Source organism: Pleurodeles waltl, chromosome 1_1, assembly GCF_031143425.1.
Source record: "Pleurodeles waltl isolate 20211129_DDA chromosome 1_1, aPleWal1.hap1.20221129, whole genome shotgun sequence".
NCBI lineage: Eukaryota > Metazoa > Chordata > Amphibia > Caudata > Salamandridae > Pleurodeles > Pleurodeles waltl.
The window spans coordinates 883,904,555-883,927,669 of NC_090436.1; positions in this window are offsets into that span (position 1 = coordinate 883,904,555).

Here is a 23,115-nt window from a genome sequence, read left to right on the forward strand (position 1 = left end):
CATTACCATGCACAAGTCCCCTGTGTCCTCTCCCAGTGTGTCTGTGAGCCCTCCTCCCAAACTACACAAACGCAGGCACACACCTACCCAACAGCCATCCACCTCACAACAGCCTCCGGCCCATGCACCTTCACCCAAATTCAGCAGATGTACACCTCCTACAACCACTGCCTCTTTCTCCACTCCCAAACCCCCTCCATCTTCCCATCCCAGTGTGTCTAAAAAACTTTCCCTGGCTAACATTTACCTCTTCCCTACACCCCCCCCCCCATCCTTCCCCTAGGGTCAGGATGTCCTGGTCCCAGCCCGGCACCTCAGCCACCAAATTCTCCAGCACTGTGGTCTCAGCAAGTCCTGTAACATCGCGGGCGGCTCCCATCAGGGCTGCCAGTGTGCCACCTAGCGAGGCCAAGGATAAGCCCATTCCGCCACCTGCCAAGGTGAAAAGGGGCCCACATGCCGTAGGGAAAAGCTGCACCAACCACCCAGCAAGGCCTCCTCCAAGCCAAAAGGGGACAGTGCCAAGGGCCCAGCAGCGACATCCAAGGTGGGGAAGGGAAACAAGGCTAAGCAAAAGTCAGCACAGGGCACGGAGCCTCCGATTGAGGGACTAGTGTCACCCCTTCTGGCAAACAGAACAGCAACCTGTAAGGCAGTGGACACTGCCACCTGCACCGCCACCTGCATGTCTGCTGCCTCAGCAACAGTCCGCAGCATCATTCCCAGTGTCCTGCTGTAGGAAGTTGGCTCTGTATGCACTATTTCAAAGTAAGGAATAGTATGCACAGAGTCCAAGGGTTCCCCTTAGAGGTAAGATAGTGGCAAAAAGAGATAATACTAATGCTCTATTTTGTGGTAGTGTGGTCGAGCAGTAGGCTTATCAAAGGAGTAGTGTTAAGCATTTGTTGTACATACACACAGGCAATAAATGAGGAACACACACTCAGAGACAAATCCAGCCAATAGGTTTTGTTATAGAAAAATATCTTTTCTTAGTTTATTTTAAGAACCACAGGTTCAAATTTTACATGAAATATCTCATTTGAAAGGTATTGTAGGTAAGTACTTTAGGAACTTTGAATCATTACATTAGCATGTATACTTTTTACATAAAACACAATAAGCTGTTTTAAAAGTGGACACAGTGCAATTTTCACAGTTCCTGGGGGAGGTAAGTTTTTGTTAGTTTTGTCAGGTAAGTAAATCAATTACAAGTCTCAGGTTTGGGTCCAAGGTAGCCCAACGTTGGGGGTTCAGAGCAACCCCAAAGTTACCACACCAGCAGCTCAGGGCCGGTCAGGTGCAGAGGTCAAAGAGGTGCCCAAAACGCATAGGCTTTAATGGAGAGAAGGGGGTGCCCCGGTTCCGGTCTGCCAGCAGGTAAGTACCCGCGTCTTCGGAGGGCAGACCAGGGGGGTTTTGTAGGGCACCGGGGGGGACACAAGTCCCCACAAACAGTACACCCTCAGCGGCACTGGGGCGGCCGGGTGCAGTGTAGAAACAAGCGTCGGGTTTTCAATGGAAATCAATGGGAGATCAAGGAATCTCTTCAGCGTTGCAGGCAGGCAAGGGGGGGGGCTCCTCGGGGTAGCCACCACCTGGGCAAGGGAGAGGGCTTCCTGGGGGTCACTCCTGCACAGGAGTTCCGTTCCTTTAGGTGCTGGGGGCTGCGGGTGCAGGGTCTTTTCCAGCCGTCGGGAAATGGAGTTCAGGCAGTCGCGGTCAGGGGGAGCCTCGGGATTCCCTCTGCAGGCATCACTGTGGGGGGACAACTTTGGTTACTCACGGACTCGGAGTCGCCGGAGGGTCCTCCCTGAGGTGTTGGTTCTCCACCAGTCGAGTCGGGGTCGCCGGGTGCAGTGTTGCAAGTCTCACGCTTCTTGCGGGGAGTTGCAGGGGTCTTTAAATCTGCTCCTTGAAACAAAGTTGCAGTTCTTTTGGAGCAGTGCCGCTGTCCTCAGGAGTTTCTTGGTCTCTTGGAAGCAGGGCAGTCCTCTGAGGATTCAGAGGTCGCTGGTCCTGGAGAAAGCGTCGCTGGAGCAGGGTTCTTTAGAAGGCAGGAGACAGGCCGGTAGGACTGGGGCCAAAGCAGTTGGTGTCTTCTTTCTTCTTCTGCAGGGGTTTTCAGCTCAGCAGTCTTCTTCTTCGGTAAGTTGCAGGAATCTAAATTCTTAGGTTCAGGGGAGCCCTTAAATACTAAATTTAAGGGCGTGTTTAGGTCTGGGGGGTTAGTAGCCAATGGCTACTAGCCCTGAGGGTGGGTACACCCTCTTTGTGCCTCCTCCCAAGGGGAGGGGGTCACATCCCTAATCCTATTGGGGAATCCTCCATCTGCAAGATGGAGGATTTCTAAAAGTTAGAGTCACTTCAGCTCAGGACACCTTAGGGGCTGTCCTGACTGGCCAGTGACTCCTCCTTGTTATTCTCATTATCTCTCCTGGACTTGCCGCCAAAAGTGGGGGCTGGGTCCAGGGGGCGGGCATCTCCACTAGCTGGAGTGCCCTGGGGCATTGTAACACGAAGCTTGAGCCTTTGAAGCTCACTGCTAGGTGTTACAGTTCCTGCAGGGGGAGGTGTGAAGCACCTCCACCCAGAGCAGGCTTTGTTTCTGTCCTCAGAGAGCACAAAGGCTCTCACCGCATGAGGTCAGACACTCGTCTCTCAGCAGCAGGCTGGCACAGACCAGTCAGTCCTGCACTGAACAATTGGGTAAAATACAGGGGGTATCCCTAAGATGCCCTCTGTGTGCATTTTTTTATAAATCCAACACTGGCATCAGTGTGGGTTTATTATTCTGAGAAGTTTGATACTAAACTTCCCAGTATTCAGTGTAGCCATTATGGAGCTGTGGAGTTCGTTTTTGACAGACTCCCAGCCCATATACTCTTATGGCTACCCTGCACTTACAATGTCTAAGGTTTTGCTTAGACACTGTAGGGGCATAGTGCTCATGCACATATGCCCTCACCTGTGGTATAGTGCACCCTGCCTTAGGGCTGTAAGGCCTACTAGAGGGGTGACTTACCTATGCCACAGGCAGTGGGAGGTTGGCATGGCACCCTGAGGGGAGTGCCATGTCGACTTAGTCATTTTCCCCCCACCAGCACACACAAGCTGGCAAGCAGTGTGTCTGTGCTGAGTGAGGGGTCCCTAGGGTGGCATAAGACATGCTGCAGCCCTTAGAGACCTTCCCTGGCATCAGGGCCCTTGGTACCAGGGGTACCAGTTACAAGGGACTTACCTAGGTGCCAGGGTTGTGCCAATTGTGGAAACAATGGTACATTTTAGGTGAAAGAACACGGGTGATGGGGCCTGGTTAGCAGGGTCCCAGCACACTTCTCAGTCAAGTCAGCATCAGTATCAGGCAAAAAGTGGGGGGTAACTGCAACAGGGAGCCATTTCTTTACACCTGCTGTCTCCCTCCACAGGTGCTGACACACGCACCACCGGCAGCATCTCCACCACAAACACCGCCGCAACCACCGCCACCACCGCCACCAGCCCCGCGACGTGCAGACAGTGCCACCACAGCCGACATGGCAAACATTCCCAGTGGACAGACGTCTGAGGCTGCAGGAGACATCCTGGACCCTGTATAGCGTACATGAGGCACCACACCCAGCACTGTTAGTACTAGCAGGTGGCAGGCAAAGTCGCAACAGGGTGGAGTGTGTCTCTGACTCCATGGAGTATCATGCAACCTGTTCCCAGGCAATCTCGTGGCACACACACACACCCAAGTGAGGGAATGGGACCTGCCACACTGCATGTGCAGCACTCTGGGCACAAAGCCCCCTCCAGAACCAGTGGAGAAGAGCATCCACTACCCCAGTCCTTGGCAGGATGAAGCACACTGGGAACAAAGCCCCCTCCAGATCCAGTGGAACATGTCACAGACTTGAGAGACTGTGGCTTTGCACTCCCCAGGACCAATCAGTGGGTAAACCACCCACTTCAGAGACTTGAGAGTCTGTGGCTTTGCACTCCCCAGGACCATGCAGTGGGCAAACCACCCACTTGAGAGATTTCAGAGACTGTGGCTTTGCACTCCCCAGGACCATGCAGTGGGCAAACCACCCACTTGAGAGACTTCAGAGACTGTGGCTTTGCACTCCCCAGGACCATGCAGTGGGCAAACCACCCACTTGAGAAACTTCAGAGACTGTGGCTTTGCACTCCCCAGGACTATGGCGTTGGGTGTCGAGAGGTGAGTGGTTTCCGTTCCAAAGACTGTTTCTGCCGTGCATTTGATGGTGTTGGTACCCCCCCCGGAAAAGGTGGCGGATACGCCTGTTGTAAGACAGTGGGCGGTACATTGTGTTCCGCCTGTCTGTTGGCGGTTACCATCGCGGTATTTGTTTCTACCACTGTGGCGGTCGGAGTGGTGAAGTGGCTGTCTGTGTTGGCAGTTTCGGCCATGGTCATGATTCAATTTTTTTAACCGCCGGCCTGTTGGCGGTATTACCACCGCTTTAACACCGACCTCCAGGGTTGTAATGAGGGCCCAAGTCCAGAAGTTGAAAGAAGTCCCAGGAAGGACAGGAGCCCCTGCCAACCCAGAAGAGGGTGCAAAGAAGAGTCCCCAGTTGGATGAAGACTGCAGAATTGCATCCAAAGAAGATGTCAGTGGGTTCCTGCATGTTGCACTGGATGTCCCATGGAGAGAAGTTGGATGCAGGCGAGTTTTGGCCCTGGATTCCTCCAACAAGCCTTGGTTCCGGCAAAGTAACATTTTGCGTCAAGTTGGCGTTATCTGGACCCAGGAGGGACCTGGGGGCCTCAACTTTGTGTGAGGAGGAAGAGGGGGCTCTCAGCACTTTAGAGAGCTCTCAGAACACCAGATAGCACCCACGGGTGTCCCAGGACATGGGGACAAAAGGGATGCAAAATACAGTTGGTGCAGCCCTACAAAGGAAGGTCCAACGCCGCTGGAGAACAACTCAGTGAGTTGAGCATCACAGGATAGAGTGCTGGGGACCTGGGCAAGGCTGTGTATGAAGGAATTTTTTAAATAGTGCTCAGATGCCTCAGGAGGTGAAGAAGACACAGTGCATAGGGGTACTGTCGTTCTCAGGGAAGGCAAGGTCCTACCTCCTCCAAATTGGGACAGCAGGACCTCAGGACAGTCTGTGTCGATGGGGTCCCCCCTCTGTTCCAAGGAGCACACTCGTTACCAAGAGAGGAGTCCAAGAGAACCGGGTGTCGACTTAGAAGGTGCCTGCATGAGCAGGGAAGTGACTCTGCCACTTCACAGGAGATTTCTTCAGTCTTTCTGGTGTAGGGTGAAGACAGGGAGTCCCCAGAGCATGCACACCGTGGAAACTGTTGCAGTTGCTGGCTGGAGCTGAAGATGCAGAGGAAAAGTATCCCTTCTGGATACCTTGTTACTGTTACAGCGGTACCTGGAGCAGTCTGCGGGTGATCCGAGGTCAGAGGATGAAGTTGTAGTTGCAGAGGATTCCTGCTGGAAACTTGCAAGTAGAATCTGAACAGAACCCAAAGGAGAGCCCCTAAATAGCCCTGAGAGCGTGATTGGCTATCTTATCAGGTATGTACCTATCAGGAGGGGTCTCTGATGTCACCTGCTGGCACTGGCCACTCAGAGGCCTCCAGAGTGTCCCCACACCTACCAATGCAAGATGGCTGAAGTCTGGGACACACTGGAGGAGCTGTGGGCACCACCCCTGGGGTGGTGATGGACATGGGAGTGGTCACTCCCCTTTCCTTTGTCCAGTTTCATGCCACAGCAGGGACAAGAGGCCCCTGATCCGGTGTGGACTGGCTTATGCAAAGGAGGTCACCATCTGTGCCCTTCAAAGCATTTCCAGAGGCTGGGGGAGGCTACCCCTCCCCAGCCTGTAACACCTATTTCCAAAGGGAGAGGGTGTAACACCGTACTCCCAAAGGAAATGCTTTGTTTTGCCTTCCTGGGTCTGAGCTGCTCAGACCCCAGGAGAGGAGAACCCTGTCTGTGAGGTGACAGCAGCTGTAGCTGCATTGCAAGCCTCAGAGAGCTGGTTTGGCAGTACTGGGGGCTCCCCAATACCAGATTTGGAATTGGGGGACAGTTCCATGATCTTAGAAAATTACATGGCCATATTCGGAGATACCTTTGTGGAGCTACATACAGGTATTGACCTATATGTAGCGCACATGCGTAACGGCGTACCTGCACTCACAAAGTCCTGCGAATTGGCCCTGAACTATGTGGGGGCACCTTTGCTAGTGCAAGGGTTCCCTCACACTTTGCACCTATCCTTCATTAAATGTGGTTAGACATATTGGTGACCTATAAGTTACTTAAGAGCAGTGAAAATGGCTGTGAAATAATGTGTGCACTATTTCACACAGGCTGCAGTGGCAGTCCTGTGGAAGGGTTTCTCTGAGCTCCTTATGGGTGGCGAAAGAAATGCTGCAGCCCATAAGGATCTCCTGGAACCCCAATGCCCTGGGTACCTAGGTACCATATACTAGTGACTTATAAGGGGGGTCCAGTCTGCCAATTGAAATTGGTAAATGAAGTCACTAGCCTATAGTGACAAATTTAAAAGCAGGGAGAGCATAAGCACTGGGGTTCTGATTAGCAGAGCCTCAGTGACACAGTCAAACACTATACACAACACCCACATTAAGCCATAAACTATGAGCACTGGGGTCCTGACCAGCAGGTTCCCAGTGAGACAAGCATACTGACATACAGATAAAAATGGGGGTAACATGCCAAGAAAGACGGTACTTTCCTACCGTAAATGAAGTCACTATCCCATAGTGACAAATTTAAAAGCAGAGAGAGCATAAGCACTGGGGCTCTGATTAGCAGAGCCTCAGTGACACAGTCAAACACTATACACAACACCCACATTAGGCCATAAACTATGAGCACTGGGGTCCTGACCAGCAGGATCCCAGTGAGACAGGCAAAAACATACTGACATACAGATAAAAATGGGGGTAACATGCCAAGAAATACAGTACTTTCCTACACACACAACACCGAACGAGGGACAATAAGGCTAACCTTACCCAGATGAGTCTTCATTGTCTAAGTGGAAATATCTGGAGAGTCCATCTGCATTGGAGTGGGTACTCCCAAGTCTGTGTTCCACTGTAAAGTCCATACCCTATAGGGAAATGAACCACCTTAACAATTTAGGGTTTTCACCTTTCATTTGTTTAAGCCATAATAGAGGTTTGCGGTCTGTTTGACCAATGAAGTGAGTCCCAAACAAGTAGGGTCTCAGCTTCTTCAACGCCCAGACCACAGCAAAGGCCTCCTTCTCTATGGCAGACCAACGCTTTTCTCTAGGGGTCAACCTCCTGCCAATGAAAGCAACAGGTTGATCCTGGCCCTCTCAGTTAAGTTGTGATAGTACAGTCCCTACCCCTAATTCAGAAGCATCTGTTTGGACAATACATTTTTGGGAGTAGTTTGGGGTCTTCAAGACAGGTGCAGAGCGCATAGCCTGCTTTAGCTCCTCAAACGTTTTTTGACAGCTAGCTGTCCACAATACCTTTTTGGGCATTTTCTTACTGGTGAGGTCATTAAGAGGGGCAACAATGGAGCCATAGTTCTTAACTCCTACGGTGCCTTGGACGAGATGATCTCGTCCAAGGCATCGGTTCCCGGGGGGCTTTTAAATTTATTTTAGGCCATATCTGCCCCCCCGGGGGCAGATCGGCCTATTGTTATTAGGCCGATCTGCCCCCGGGGGGGCCAGAAACCTCTAGGCGCCAGGGCAAATTTATTTGTGTGTTTTTTTGTTTCTTTGTTTCTTTAGAGATGGGGAGCGACCCATTAGGCAAGGGTCGCTCCCCTGGGGGGCAAATTGTATTTAGACCATTTCTGCCCCCCTTGGGGGCAGATGAGCTGATTTTAGGTCAATGGGGCAGAAACCAGTAGGCACCAGGGATTTTTTCTTTGTGCCAATGTCACGCAGGGGGAGCGACCCCGTAGGCAAGGGTCGCTCCCCGAGAGGGTTGGGGGGGCATATTTATTTTAGGCCATTTCTGCCCCCCCTGGGGCCGGGTGAGCTGGAGGCCAAAATCCACAGGTAGGCACTTTGCAAAAAACACCTCTGTTTTCTGTGAAAAAATGTGATGTGTCCACGTTGTGTTTTGGGCCATTTCCTTTCGTGGGCGCTAGGCCTACCCACACAAGTGAGGTATCATTTTTATCGGTAGACTTGGGAGAGCGCTGGGTGGAAGGACATTTGTGGCTCCTCTCAGATTCCAGAACTTTCTGTCACAGAAATGTGAGGAAAATGTGTTTTTTTAGCCAAATTTTGAGGTTTGTAAAGGATTCTGGGTAACAGAACCTGGTCAGAGCCCCACAAGTCACCCCATCTTGGATTCCCCTAGGTCTCTAGTTTTAAAAAATGCACAGGTTTGGTAGGTTTCCCTAGGTGCCGGCTGAGCTAGAGGCTATAAACTACAGATAGGCACTTTGCAAAGAACACTTCTGTTTTCTGTCAAAAAATGTGATGTGTCCACGTTGTGATTTTTGGGCATTTCCTGTCGCGGGCGCTAGGCCTACCCACACAAGTGAGGTATCATTTTTATCGGGAGACTTGGGGGAACGCTGGGTGGAAGGAAATTTGTGGCTTCTCCCAGATTCCAGAACTTTCTGTCACCGAAATGTGAGGAAAACGTGTTTGTTTAGCCAAATTTTTAGGTTTGCAAAGGATTCTGGGTAACAGAACCTGGTTAGAGCCCCACAAGTCACCCCATCTTGGATTCCCCTAGGTCTCTAGTTTTCAAAAATGCACAGGTTTGGTAGGTTTCCCTAGCTGCCGGCTGAGCTAGAGGCCAAAATCTACAGGTAGGCACTTTGCAAAAAACACCTCTGTTTTCTGTCAAAAAATGGGATGCGTCCACGTTGTGTTTTGGGGCATTTCCTGACACGGGCGCTAGGCCTACCCACACAAGTGAGGTATCATTTTTATCGGGAGACTTTGGGAAACGCTGGGTGGAAGGAAATTTGTGGCTCCTCTGAGATTCCAGAACTTTCTGTCACCGAAATGTGAGTAAAACGTGTTTTTTTAGCCAAATTTTGAGGTTTGCAAAGGATTCTGGGTAACAGAACCTGGTCAGAGCCCCACAAGTCACCCCATCTTGGATTCCCCTAGGTCTTTACTTTTAAAAAATGCACAGGTTTGGTAGGTTTCCCAAGCTGCCGGCTGAGCTAGAGGCCAAAATCTACAGGTAGGCACTTTGCAAAAAAAACTCTGTTTTCTGTCAAAAAATGGGATGTGTCCACGTTGTGTTTTGGGGCATTTCCTGTCGCTGGCGCTAGGCCTACCCACACAAGTGAGGTATCATTTTTATCGGGAGACTTGGGGGAACATAGAATAGCAAAACAAGTGTTATTGCCCCTTGTCTTTCTCTACATTTTTTCCTTCCAAATATAAGAGAGTGTGTAAAAAAGACGTCTATTTGAGAAATGCCCTGTAATTCACATGCTAGTATGGGCACCCCGGAATTCAGAGATGTGCAAATACCCAGTGCTCCTCAACACCTTATCTTGTGCCCATTTTGGAAATACAAAGGTTTTCTTGATAGCTATTTTTCACTCTTTATATTTCAGCAAATGAATTGCTGTATACCCGGTATAGAATGAAAACCACTGCAGGGTGAAGTTAATTTATTGGCTACGGGTACCTAGGGTTCTTGATGAACCTGCAAGCCCTATATATCCCCACAACCAGAAGAGTCCAGCAGACGTAACCATATATTTCTTTTAAAAATCTGACATTGCAGGAAAAAGTCACAGAGTAAAACGTAGAGAAAAATTGCTGTTTTTTTCACCTCAATTTCAATATTTTTTTTCAGTTGTTATTTTCTGTAGGAAAGCCTAGGAGGATCTACACAAATTACCCCTTGCTGAATTCAGAATTTTGTCTACTCTTCAGAAATGTTTAGGTTTCAGGGATCCAGCATTGGTTTCACACCCATTTCTGTCACTGACTGGAAGGAGGCTAAAAGCACAAAAAATCGTAAAAAATGGGGTATGTCCCAGTAAAATGCCAAAATTGTGTTGAAAAATTGGGTTTTCTGATTGAAGTCTGCCTGTTCCTGAAAGCTGGGAAGCTGGTGATTTTAGCACTGTAACCCCTTTGTTGATGCCATTTTCAGGGAAAAAAACACAAGCCTTCTTCTGCAGCCCCTTTTTCCCATTTGTTTGAAAAAAACAAAATTTTCACTGTATTTTGGCTAATTTCTTGGCCTCCTTCAGGGGAACCCACAAAGTCTGGGTACTTCTAGAATCCCTAGGATGTTGGAAAAAAAGGACGCAAATTTGGCATGGGTAGCTTATGTGGACAAAAAGTTATGAGGGCCGAAGCGAGAACTATTCCAAATAGGCAAAAAAAGGCCTGGCACAGGAGGGGGAAAAGGCCTGGCAGCGAAGGGGTTAATGAACCTCCTGTAATACCCAGTGAGACCTAAGAAGGCTCTGACCTGGGTTTGAGTAGTAGGGGGAGCCCAGTCCATAATGGTCTGAATCTTCCTCTGTAGTGGTTCAATCTGTTCTCCACCTACGAGGTGGCCCAGATAAACCCCTCCCCCTGCCCTTTCGGCCACTCTGAAGCCTTGATAGTTAGGCCTGCCTTTTGCAGGGCCTCCAAAGCTTTCCAGAGGTGGACCAGGTGGTCATCCCAGGTGGAGCTAAATTCAGCAATGTCATCTAAGTATGCTGCACTGAAAGCTTCCAAACCTTGGAGGACTGTATTCACCAGCCTCTGAAAAGCGGCCGGTGCATTTTTCAAACCAAAGGGCATAACAGTGATTTGATAATGCCCTCCTATGGTAGAAAATGCAGTTTTTGCTTTAGCATACTCTGACATTTTGATCTGCCAATACCCTGTAGTCAAAGCAAAGGTGCTTAGATACTTGGCAGATGCCAGTTTATCTATTAGCTCATCTGCCCTGGGTATAAGGTGAGCATCAGTCTTGGTTACTGTATTAAGTCCATACAAAACCGTATTTCTCTCTTTCCATTTTTGCTATGAGGTTTGGGGACAAGCACCACTGGGCTAGCCCAGGGGCTATCAGAAGCCTCAATACCTCCTAGAGACAACATTTTCTGAACCTCTGTTTTAATGCAATCTCTGACATGGTCAGATTTCCTGTAAATTTTACTTTTGACAAGTAAACTGTCTCCAGTGTCAATTTGTATGTTCACACCAAGTAGTTGTACTAGGTGTGAGTTCAGAAAACTGTCGTGGGAGATTTTTAGTCTTCCTTCTGCTTAGCAGTAAGGCAGTCTGCAAGAACCACTCCTTCCAGTACGCCATCAGCTTCAGTGTTGGAGAAGAGGTCAGGGAGAGGGTCACTCTCTTCCTCCTGCCCCATATCTGTGGCCATGAGCAGGGTTAAGTCCGCCCTGTCATAGTAAGGTTTCAGGGGATTGACGTGAAGCACCCTAAGGGGGTTTCTGGCAGTGCCCAGGTCTACCAGATGGGTGACCTCAGTTTTCTTTTCCACAGTGAGATGGGGTCCACTCCATTTATCCTGGAGTGCTCTTGGGGTCACAGGCTCCAATACTCACACCTTCTGTCCTGGGTGGTACTCTGTCAGGACAGTCTTCTGGTCATGCCATTGCTTTTGAAGCTCTTGGCTGGCCTGAAGGTTTTTAGTGGGCTTTTTCATGTACTCAGCCATTCTAGATCTTAGGCCAAACACATAGTCCACAATGTATTGCTTTGGAGGTTTTAAAGGTTGTTCACAACCCTCCTTAATAAGAGCAAGGGGACCCCTATCAGGGTGACCAAATAGGAGTTCAAAGGGGCTGTAGCCCACTCCTTTTGGGGGTACCTCCCTGTAGGCGAAAAGGAGGCATGGCAAGATGACATCCCTTCTCCTTCTGAGTTTCTCAGAGTCCCATGATCATGCCTTTGAGAGCTTTATTAAACCTCTCAACCAATCCATTTGTTTGTAGATGATAAGGGGTGGTGAACTTGTAGGTAACACCACACTCTTTCCACATTTCCTTGAGGTATGCAGACATGAAGTTACTACCTGTCTGATTCAACTTCCTTAGGGAAACCCACCCTGAAAATAATTCCCAGGAGGGCCTTCACCACTGCAGGTGCTGTAGTGGTCCTTATGGGGGTAGCTTCTTGATACCTTGTGGCATGGTCCACCACCACAAGGATAAATCTATTGCCAGAAGCTTTTGGAGGGCCAAGGGGGCCAACAATGTCAACCCCTACCCATTCAACGGGCACCCTAACCACTGGCAGTGGGATTAAGGGGGCCTTTGGGGTGCCACCAGTCTTGCAAGTGGCTTGGCAGGTGACACAGGAGCAACAAAACTCCTTTGTGTCTTCTGACATATGGGGCCAGTAAAAATGTGGAACAAGTCTGTCCAATGTTTTACTTTGGCCTAAATGCTCAGCCAAGGGAATTCATGAGCAAGAGTTAGGAGGAATTCCCTGTACTGAAGGGGGATGACCAGTCTCCTGGTAGCACCAGGTTTAGGGTCTCTTGTTTCAGTAGAGGAGATTATTCTCCCAGTAAACTCTGTGGCTGCCATTGATATACCCATTCTGCTGTGTGACAGCTTGCTGTCTGAGACCCTCCAGTGTTGGACAGGTTTGAAGTGCCACACTCAGCTCTTCCCTAGCAGGCTCCCCCTGCACTCAAAGGCTTAGCTGTATCAGCTTCCAGCTCCTCTGGTGTAGGTTCTGCACAGAGAGAGGATTCCTCAAAAGAGGAATTATATGTGGAGGGAGGGATAGTGGACAAGGGTTTACCCTTCTTACCCCTAATGTTTGGAAGCACTTGGTCCATTATTCCAGGATCCAAGTTTCCCTTTGCTTCTTGGCCTGAGCCCTGGTAGGAGCAAAGATATGCCCAGGAATGCCCAGCAATGCTGCATAGGCCTCCAACTCCACTTCAGCCCAAGCTGAAGTCTCCAAATCATTGCCTAGCAGACATTCTACAGGTAAATCAGTGGCTACACAACTTTCTTTGGACCAGTAACCACCCCCCAGTTGAGATTCACAACAGCCATGGGGTGGCTAACAGTGTTGCTATGGGCGTCTGTCACTTGGTACTGGTGACCAAGTAGGAGCTGCTCAGGGGCAACCAGTTTTTCCATCACCATTGTGACACTGGCATCTGTGTCCCTGTCGGCCTCAACCTGAACACTATTAATCAGGGGTAGTTACTTGTACTTATCCATATTAAGGGGACAAGAAACTAAGGTGGTGAGGTCAATGCCACCATCAAAGACTAACACAGTCTCAGTGATCTCCCTAACTAGACAAACGCCAACTACATTACCAATCGTGAGCCCAGCTAACCCTTTGCCTGGCTATTAGTAGTGCTTTTCCCCCCAACACTGCTATTCCTGTGGACACTAGTAGTTGCAGTAGGGGTTGTGGTGGTGGGATGTTTGGTGTTTCTTTTTGAACAATGAGGATTAGTTGCACAATGACCTTTGGCTTTACACACTTGACATCATCGTTTCTTATTATTGTGAGAAGAGGATTTGGACCCACCACCCCCAGATGATTTTTGTGGGCCTGATAAAGACTCCCCACCCTTGTCATGTGACTTACCATCCTTCTTCTTGCTGTCCTTGTCATTCACTGTATGAACTTTTCTGTTCACCCTTGTTCTGACCCATTTGTCTGTCTTCTTTCCCAATTCTTGAGGAGAGGTCAGATCTGAGTCCACATAATACTGATGCAACAAGTCAGACGCACAATTATTCAATATATGCTCTCTCAGAATTAAGTTATATAGGCTTTCATAATCAGTCACCTTACTACCTTTTAACCAACCTTCTCGGGCCCTCACTGAAGCGTCTACAAAATCTGCCCAATCCTAAAATGACTCCTTTCTGGTCTCTCTGAACTTTATCCTGTATTGTTCAGTAGTTAAGCCCAGACCATCTAAGAGTGCACTTTTAAGAATTTGATAGTTATCTGCATCATCCTGTCTGACAATAGGGAGTCTGTCTCTCCACTTGCCAGAGAAGGATAGCCACAGGATAGCAGTCCACTGAACACAAGGGACCCTCTGAACTTTACAGGCCCTCTCAAATGCAGAAAGGCAATTATATATGTCATCTCCATCTTTGTAAGGAGTGACAATTTTATGCAGATTTCTAGAGTCAAATGAGGGTTCCCTAACATTTGAATTTCTGAAACTGCTGCTGCCACCATGGGAACTAACCCCAACCCCTGCCTTTCCTTTTCCACAGCCAGGGATTCCCTGTCTAATGCCAACTGTTGCTGCTGTAGCTTTAGTCTGGCCTCCTCCAACCTCAGGTTTCTGAGTTCCCTATCTAGGGACTGGTCCTCAGGATTAGAAGTGTGGGATACCTCTGAAACAGAGGTAACATGGGAATGTGCAGAGGCTGATCTTTCTCTAACTGGAGTCACTCTTGTTACCTGGCCTCTAGGGGTGAAGGGAGCCCTACTAGTGTGTGAACCCTTTCCTCTCCAAATTATACTAGGGGGCCTGTTAACAGAAAGATCAGTGGAAGGACCCTCCCGAGGATTATCAGTGTGCTCCTCTGAGCCTGTCTGGTTGGAGTCTTCCTCCCCCCCATCCGACCCCTGTCTGATCTGGACCAGTGTGCTGAGTCCCTGGTCATCTTTGAGGAGAAGATTTAAACGGAACCCCTTATTGGGGTTCTTCCCAATCCCTAAACGTCTTTCAATACAGAGACCCCTCAAACTTTTAAAGTTTAAAATTCTCATAGGTAGTTTTTACAACTCTAGGGGTAGCTCCTACAGAAGACATATTGAAAAAGAAAAAGTTTAGGAAAGTGAGTAAAAAGTTAGTAGACTAACAGAGCTAACTTTTTAGAGAAAAGAAGAAAACTTTTCAGAACTGTGTAAAACTTTTGTAAAGTTTAAAGAACTTTTTAGAAAGTTAGAAAATTACCTCTACTTATATACTATGTATGCTCTAAGTATTGGATCACGCTTTTCTTGTGAAAAGCACTAGTAACAAAGTGGTAAAGCATTTGCAAGTACTTATCCCACTGCTGCACTACCAATGTAGGAGGCTGGCCTGGTTTGTAGTGGGTACCTTGGGTACTTACACCTTATACCAGGTCCAGTTATCTCTTATTAGTGAAATGTAGTAGTTTTCTAGCAGCTTAGGCTGATAGAGGTAGCTATAGCAGAGCAGCTTAGGCAGGACTAGGAGACATGCAAAGCTCATGCAATACCACTTATAGTTACACAGTACGTATACACAAATAAAGACAGTACTCAGTGTTACCAAAATTAAAGGTAATTTATATGGGTCACACAAGGCCAAAAATATCTTAGAGGCAATACTCCTTCTGAGGGTAAGTACGATACACAATATATACACTGACACCAAAATAAGGTAAGTAATTAGACATTATATAGTGCAAACAATAGGAAATTATATAGAATGCAATGGGAGAAAATAGGTCTAGAGGCAACACAAACCATATACTATGAAAGTGGAATGCGAATCACAAATTCTCCCCTAGAAAAGTGTAGTGTGTAGAGAATTGCTCGGAGAGTAAGAATACAGTAAAGGTAAGTAAATTACCCCACCCCAGAGCCCAGGAAAGCAGGAGTAAAGTACTGCTAGTTTCCTTAGGACACACTACAAGTCATGATTAGAGTTACTGCAAGAACCAACCAAGACTGCACAGACAAATGGTGGATTCCTGGACCTGAAGACCTGCAAAGGAAGGAGACTAAGTCCAGAAGTTGAAAGAACTTCCAAGAAGGACAGGAGCCCCTGCCAACCAAGAAGAGGGTGCAAAAGAAGGGTCACCGGTTGGACGAGACTTCAGAAATGCCACCAAGGTTCCTGCATATTGCACTGGATATCCCACGAAGAGAAGTTTGGTGCAGGTGAGTTTTGGCGCTAGATTCCTCCAACAAGCCTTGGTTCCGGCAAAGTTGAGTTTTGCATCAAGTTGGCGCTATCTGGACCCAGGAGGGACCTGGGAGCCTCACCTCTGTGTGAGGAGGAAGAGGGGCTTTCAGCACTTTAGAGAGCCCTCATAACACCAGATAGCACCCACAGGTGTCCCAATACACGGGGACAAAAGAGATGCAAAATGCAGTTGGTGCAGCACTACAAAGGAAGGTCCCACGCCACCAGAGAACAACTCAGCAAGTTGAGCATCACAGGATAGAGTGCTGGGGACCTGAGCCAGGCTATGCATGAAGGAATTTTGCAAATAGTGCACAGAGGCCTCAGGAGGTGAAAAAGACGGCATGCACAGGGATACTGTCGTTCTCAGGGAAGGCAAGGTCTTACATCCTCCAAATTAGGACAGCAGGACCTCGGGACAATCTGTGTCAAGGGGGTCCACCTTCTGAGTTCCAAGGAGCTTGCTCGTCACTAGGAGAGGAGTCCAAGAGAACCGGGTGTCGACTTAGAAGGTGCCTGCGTGAGCAGGGAAGTGACTCTGCCATTTCATGGGAGATTTCTTCAGTCTTTCTGGTGTAGGGTGAAGACAGGGAGTCCCCAGAGCATGCACACCATGGAAACTGTTGCAGTTGCTGGCTGGAGCTGAAGATGCAGAGGAAAAGTAGCCCTTCTGGATACTTTGTTGCTGTTACAGCGGTTCCTGGAGCAGTCTGCGGGTGATCCGAGGTCAGAGGATGAAGTTGTAGTTGCAGAGGATTCCTGCTGGAAACTTGCAAGTAGAATCTGAAGAGAACCCAAAGAAGAGTCCCTAAATAGCCCTGAGAGCGTGATTGGCTACCTTATCAGGTATGTACCTATCAGGAGGGGTCTCTGATGTCACCTGCTGGCACTGGCCACTCAGAGGCCTCCAGAGTGTCCCCACACCTACCAATGCAAGATGGCTGGAGTCTGGGACACACTGGAGGAGCTGTGGGCACCACCCCTGGGGTGGTGATGGACAGGGGAGTGGTCACTCCCCTTTCCTTTGTCCAGTTTCGTGCCAGAGCAGGGACTGGGGGTCCCTGAACTGGTGTAGACTGGCTTATGCAAAGAAGGGCACCATCTATGCCCTTCAAAGCATTTCCAGAGGCTGGGGGAGGCTATCCCTCCCCAGCCTGTAACACCTATTTCCAAAGAGAGAGAGTGTAACACCCTGCTCCCAAAGGAAATGCTTTGTTCTGCCTTCCTAGGACTGAGCTGCTTAGACCCCAGGAAGGCAGAACCCTGTCTGTGAGGTGGCAGCAGCTGTAGCTGCATTGCAAGCCTCAGAGAGCTGGTTTGGCAGTACTGGGGGTCCATAGTGGAGCGCCCAGGAATCATGGAATTGGCTCCCCAATACCTGATTTGGAATGGGGGGACAATTCCATGATCTTAGACACCTTAAATGGGCATTTTCAGAGTTACCATTGTGAAGCTACAAATAGGTATTGACCTATATGTAGCGCATGTGTGTGTAATGGTGTCCCTGCACTCACAAAGTCCTGGGAATTGGCCCTGAACTATGTGGGGGCACCTTTGCTAGTGCAAAGGTTCCCTCACATTTTGCACCTAGCCTTCATTAAATGAAGGTTAGACATATCGGCGACTTATAAGTTACTTAAGAGCAGTGAAAATGTCTGTGAAATAATGTGTGCACTATTTCACGCAGGCTGCAGTGGCAGTCCTGTGGAAGGGTTTGTCCGAGCTCCTTATCGGTGGCAAAAGAAATGCTGCAGCCCATAAGGATCTCCTGGAACCCCAATGCCCTGGGTACCTATTTACCATATACTAGGGAAGGGGGGTCCAGTGTGTCAATTGAAATTTGTAAATTAAGTCACTAGCCTATAGTGACAAATGTAAAAGCAGAGAGAGCATAAGCACTGGGGTTCTTATTAGCAGAGCCTCAGTGGCACAGTCAAACACTATGCACAACACCCACATTAGGCCATAAACTATGAGCACTGGGGTCCTGACCAGCAGGATCCAAATGAGACAGGCAAAAACATACTGACATACAGGTAAAAATGGGGTTAACATGCTAAGAAAGATGTTACTTTCCTACAGCTAGCCATTTAAGACAACAGACTGCAAAACCAATTGACCGTCTTTTGAAACCCACAATTCATCCTGTCGCTGTACACATTTGATTTTGCTCCATGATCGTTTTTCCTCCCTGTCAACATTATTCTGCAGTGTTCTCAATTCTTCCAATGTATCTATTGCATGCAATACAAAACTTGGACATGTTTAATCTTCTTCAGGTGACAATTCCCACTTATCCTTGAACGATATACAGTTCAATGCACAAAACCTTGTGACTTGATACGCATATCCATTTCTCATTGACACAAAATCTTGCAATTTCAGATTTGCACTGCATTTCACCACGGCAAACATTTCAGGCACTGGGATAGCTTGCAATAATTCTTTAATTTTCTCAGCATTTCCCACTTGTGAACCAGAAGAGGTCATGAAACCTCTCTGCGACCAAAACTGGCCAAAGTCATGGACTATCCCAAATCCATACTGGTCATCTGTATTGATGGTAACTTTAAGTTGAGCAGAAACATGGCATGCTCTAGTAAGGGCTACCAGTTCCGCTACTTGTGCAGGGTATACTCCTCAAAGCCAAGACGCTTCCAGTATACAAGAAATTGTGCACACAGCATATCCTGCTCTCAGTGTTCCTGTGTTGTCCCTTTAACAAAGATAATTTGGTCATTTTCTTCCAACCAGGTGTCTCTAATGTCAGGTCTCAGTTTTGTGCACAAATCAGTTACCTCAAGACAATCATGCTGAATGTCTTCCACCTTTTCAATTTCAACATTTTCATTAGTAAGTAAGTTGCCTAGTTAAGCACTGTACATCTTTTCAATGACACATTAGGTGACCCTAAAATACTCATCTCATAACAGGTCAATCTGGCAACTTTCAGGTACTGGGATTTTATTTTTGTATGTAGGATCTAAATGGAGTGAGGGACCATAATGACCAAAGGATGTCCCATCACAATGCCTTCACACTGTGTGAGGCTCTGTCCAACCGCTGCAACTGCACGCAGACAGCCTGGTAAATCTGCTAGCTGCTGCAAATCAGTCCAGAGTAGCTGAAAAATATGCTTCTGGGCACTTTATACCTCCATGGACCTGCAACAAGACAGACAAAGAACAAGCATTACGCTCATAACAAAACAATGTGAAAGACATCGTGTAGTCAGGCATACCCAAAGCCAGAGCTTTGCACATACTCTTTCTCAAATCAGAAAACACTTTCATACAAGCCTGGTCTAACACTAGGGGATCAGTGACCTCTTTGTGAGTCAACTTCTGCACTGACTTGGAAATGACTGAAAAATTTGGAATCCATTTGCGACAATAGCCTACCATTCAAAAAACATCCTGACATCTGTCTGTGTGGCTGGGGGACTCATCTGCAAAATGGCTGTGACCCTTTCTATGGATATTTTCCATGAGCCCCTCTCAATCTGGTGACCCAAGTATTTCAACTCTTTCTGACAGTATTGAAATTTAAGTGGGGGCACTTTGTGACTATTCTTTTCCAAATAGTTCAGTAAGGCAATCGTGTCCACTACTTCGTTTTGGATGCAATTAATAAGTCATCAATGTACTGTACCAATATCGATTGGAAAGGCAATTCCAACAACTCCAAATTCTTTTTCAAGATCTGATTGAATATGGAAGGTGACTCTGAAAACCCTTAAGGAATTCGACATCAACAATAAATTCAGTCCAAACATTTGAAACAAAAGAGAAATTTGCTGTCCTCATGAAGAGGCACAAAAAAGAAGGCTTGTGACAAGTCTATGACAGTGAACCACTCCGCATCACATGGAATCTGAAACAGAATCACAGCTGGATTTGGTACCACGGTTCAACATTTAATCACAATGTCATTTATTTTTCTCAAGTCCTGGACAATTCGAACTTTCCCAGAGGGCTTTTTCAATCCCATTATCAGTAAATTACATGGGCTGCTCAACACTTCTTTCAAGACCCCTTGGTTTACAAATTCTGCAATTATGTGAGCAACCCTCATAAGGATATCCTGTGGCATGTGATAGTGGGGGATGTGAGGAAAAATTGCATTAGGCTTCACAGAAAATGTAACTGACTCAACTCCCTTTATCAGGCCAATCTCTTTCTCTGTCAAATCCCACACTCTTTATTTAACTGTTCCCTGTAAATCAGGAGGAAGCTCCTTTACTGTGAATACTGGAAAGAAATCAATCAGAGGAACTACTCATTTATAGTCTCACACTCTGTTTCTGGAGCTGGGTCAGCCTCATCATCACTATTCGTCTGTATCTCTATTCCGTCATTTGAACAAGTAATCAAGCACCTGGTTTTACACAGCAAGTCTCTTCCCAATAGGGATACCAGACTTGAGTCGCAGACTACGAATTTGTGCAATCCTTGAAAGTTGCCAATTTAAACCTGAATTGGTTCTGTAATTGGGTTGGTCAAATACTGATTTGCTACTCCTACAATCTGGACTGTCTTTCCTGAAAGGGGCAAATTCGGGACTTCTTCAATTCTCACTGTAGAGTGTGTAGCTCCTGTGTCACCCAAGAATGAAACTCTGTGACCCATGACTGTTACCTTCACATAGGGGCTTTTCTGATCTCCTTCTAAGGAAGCTGCATGCACACATTCCTCTTCATCTGAACTCTCGCTCACCCAATCATCGTTTAATCCATTCTCACTGTGTAACGGGAATTGGTGTACTGTGTTATTACTTTAATTAAAGTTCTGACCTGTGACCTGTTGAGGAAGCATCGCCTGCTGCTGTTCCATTGGGGCCCTAAGGTATTTGGATTTGCTGTCTAGGTACCATAGGAACCTGCTGTTGCACTGGCTGCAACTGTGTCATTTGTACACGTGGCATTTGCACCTGCTGCATGGGTTGAAAGTTTTGCATTTGATTCACATTTTTATGAAAATTCTGATTATGACCTCTCATTCTCAGTCCTCTCATGTTCTGGAACAATTGATGTCACCTGTTTGCTGAACAACACCTTCCTGTACCATTATCGGACACTCCCGCTTCCAATGTCCGACTGCTCCGCAAACATGACAAGCCAACAATTTCTTCATTCCCTGCACATCATTCTGAACTACTGCAGTACCCAAGTTGGGACAACCGTTTACATTACCTCTGCGACCTCTACCTCTCATCTGATACTGAAATACCACATTTCCCTGCTTCTGCTGCTGTGGAAAATTTCCCAGCATGCCTCTTTGTGGCACTTTAATCTGCATCACCATTGCCTTTTCTTTCAGCTTTCTCTACTTCAACTCAATCTCGTCCCTAAAGTACCTTGCATACTGCAATACCTCATCAATAGGCTTACCTTGCCAGCAAATCAAATGACTCTTAATAATTCTGGTCTCAATTCTTCAACAAATCTAAACACAAAATGAATCATGTCTTTCGGCTCAATTGACTCCTTACCACTGTAATGCTTAAAAGCCTGCAACAATCTTTCATAATATGCATGTTTTGACTCTTTCGCTTCCTGAGCTGTCCTGTCTATTCTCTGCCAGTCAATATTTTTGGGCGAAATTCTCATTTTCAAAAATTAAATCACTTTGTAGTAGTATTTAATTACCTCAGGAGACAGCGCACTTGTAGTCTGATCTCTCTCTGGTTCTTTTGTCGGCCAATCTATGCTCCTCTTGCACTCCATCCACCAATCAGCTGGAACTATTATTTCTAAAAGAGTGTTCAAGTCTTCCCACAGCCATTTTGCAAGCTTCAAAAACCTGTCTGTCTGCTGATACCATTCTACTGGCTTCTCTCTCAACCTAGGATAGTCATTTGTAAAGGACGAAATGTCACTTCTGCTCCACGGGACAAGGACAAAATTCCCTCCTGGAATCTCTCTCATCAATAAATTTTTCACTGGATCCTTACTATGCTGCAGATTTGCAATAAGCGATGCAGAATCCCTTTTCCTTTTTTCTCTTTTCTTTACCCATCTGCCTTCCCACTTGTCTAATACTCACCATCTCTGCATACTTTGAAGTAACTCCTGAAGGTGTGCCTTCATTCCTGCAGACCTCATGTGTTCAAAGTCTTTTCTGTCAAAATCTAACCTGTAACTCCTTTTCAAATATTTTGTTTTCTCGATTTCTATGCCGTACTTCTCTGCCAGGTCTACTAGCCTTTGATGCACATTGCTCACTTCACTCGTAATTTTTGGGCACAGATACCTCAATTCTGCTTCTGTGTGAGACTCTAATCTGTTCACACCCATAGTTCATTCAATGAGTTCACCTGCTTCCATTCCTAGTCTCGTTTAGTTCAAGCACTCCTCTCCCCTAGGAACACTCTGTGGAGTATTCAGCTTGTCCAACCATTCAGTCTATTACTGGGTAATCAAACCTTCCAACTAAATGTTGCGGGCCTGGACATGTGGCATCCATGGCACTACTATATTTGGGGTCTGCTGTGCCAGTAATTTCAGACTGTGACTAACGTTCGACCCTATTAAAGTATCCCGAGAAACTACGAATGGACTAAGATCTAGAAAGGATCTCAATCCGTCAAAGGTCTGTCCCATAGGAGATACTACTCGGATATTCTCATTAAGTCCTCCCCTCATTGCATTCTGACTCAGGACTCCCTGTCCATTTGCACTGTTATTCTCTTGTGCAAACAAAGGTACAATCAGAACAATGATGACAGGTACAGATACAGCATCTGGGCTCGATCTGACACTCAAGTTCTGTGGATGCATAATTCCCATATTCTGGCTCATCAGTGCAGGCCTCTCTGACTGTGTCCCTATTTTTTTAGTGTACTTGGGCATTGCTTGTGGCTACACTTGAGCCAGTAAAAGTGGAGTTGGTTCTGTCTGAACCAATATCAGTTTTGGGAAAATCTGTCCTGTTTGCAAATTGAGGCTTGTGGCAGTTTCCACAATGGGTACATCAGGATAAATTCTCGGGACATTCGGCTGTGGCACCTGGGTTTGTGCTAATGGAGTATTAGGTACATTAAGACTGCTCTGCGTCGGGCTCTGTGTCATACTAGAATTAATCTGCACTGGACTCATTGTCCCATTAGCCTGTGTCCGAGCTGAAGGATTTACACTAGTGCTCAGACCATTCTCTTGTGCTGCATACAGTGGGGCACGATTTCTCAATAACTGCAAAATAAACTCATCATCGTCTGACTCTTCTTCAAGTGCAAAAG